Here is a 1,619-nt window from a genome sequence, read left to right on the forward strand (position 1 = left end):
AACCCAAACAACCTCACAGACATCAGGCCGAGGTTTTCTTAGCATCAGGTTTTTTCTGTGGGTTTGAGGTGGGCGGGGTCACGATTCAGCTGCACCCCGAAAAAATACACACCCGTCTGCGGTGGTTCCATTTCACTGTCTGCGCGTCTGCACGTCTGCTGGTCCTGAAAGTGTGTGTTACACGCCATTGCTCGCCTTCTGTGATTTTTTTTTTTTACTACTGACACACCTGTTTTAGTTCATTATCTAATCATTAACCTAAACAGGTGTGTTTACAGAACATCCATGTGGAAATAAGTGCAGGGATTTAAGTCCCAGGTCTGTTTTTGAAATAAACCCCCTTATTGAGAGTCTAATATGAGTACACAGTAAGGTTAAACTTTTGTGGACACCTCAGCACAAGATTGTTATGTGCTTCTTTCTGAACATCCAATTTCACCTTCATTCTTCTGAGAAGATGTTCCACTAGAATTCATGGAGATTTGTGTGAGATTCATTCAGCCACAATGGTGTGAGTAAAGTCAGGTACTGATGTAGGTGAGGTGAGGAGGCCTGGGGTGTGTGAACAATCATCCCAAAGTTGTTCAGTGGGGTTTAGAGCTTTATAGCAGACGAACTTCCACCAAATCCAACTCATGTAAAGTAGATCTTCATGGAGTTTGCTTTGTGCCCAGGAGCATTGTCATGCTGGAAAAGATTTGGGTCTTCTAGTTCACATAAAGGGGAAATTTAATCTAAGCACCTCCAAATATGTCATGTTCATTTGTGTGGCTCCAAAATTGTTTGAGGAAGAACCTCACCTGGCTGGAAAAGTCAAGTGTCCCAATTCTTTTGTCCCTTTTATGGTTTTGGTCAGGTTTCTTTCATGTCATAAGGTTTCTTTGCTTCTGTGGCATTAATAATGGAAAGATCGGATCATTTCAGTGAATTGGTTCATTGAATCACGATCATCAAAATGAGTCATTTAGTTCATTTTGCTCCTTTAATCCTTTAATCACCTTCACAGCGTCTATGGGAGTCATGTGACAAAAGGACGAACGGCAGAGGACTCGTGAGATGAACGATTCTGTTTGCTGTATATAATCGCCGGAGGATTTTGCGACGCTTTGCTCATGTGAGTTCAGTAGAAAATAAACGAATCACTCTTTGAGACGACTCGTTCTTCTGAGTCACATTAAAGATTCAAAATGAACGACTCGTTACCGAATGAACGCTACATTTGCTTTCCACCATTCAAACATACCTGAGCATTGTTTATTCTTTTTAACTTCATATCAGACATTTCGACACAGTTCCAATGTTAATACCAGAGTCAGTTCTCTGTAACGTCTCAATGATTTGTGATTTTTTTAGATCCAGTATTTGAAACATTTGCGGTCAGATTTAGGCCCAGAAAATCAATCACAAGCCTCTAAACCATCTGGTGGAAACGACCCGTTCTGTAGAGTTAAATATGGCCTGCAACGGGGAGAAAGATAATGACCCTGAGAAAAAACTCCACTGTGAAATGTGGAGGTGTTTCACAGAATCAGGGAGAGGTCTTTCTCACTATCACTCACCAACAGCGTTTTAGGCGGCCGAACGCACCGAATGACTCAGAGGTCTCTCCTACTCAAACG

Source organism: Silurus aristotelis, assembly GCF_946808225.1.
Source record: "Silurus aristotelis genome assembly, chromosome: 2".
Classification (NCBI taxonomy): domain Eukaryota; kingdom Metazoa; phylum Chordata; class Actinopteri; order Siluriformes; family Siluridae; genus Silurus; species Silurus aristotelis.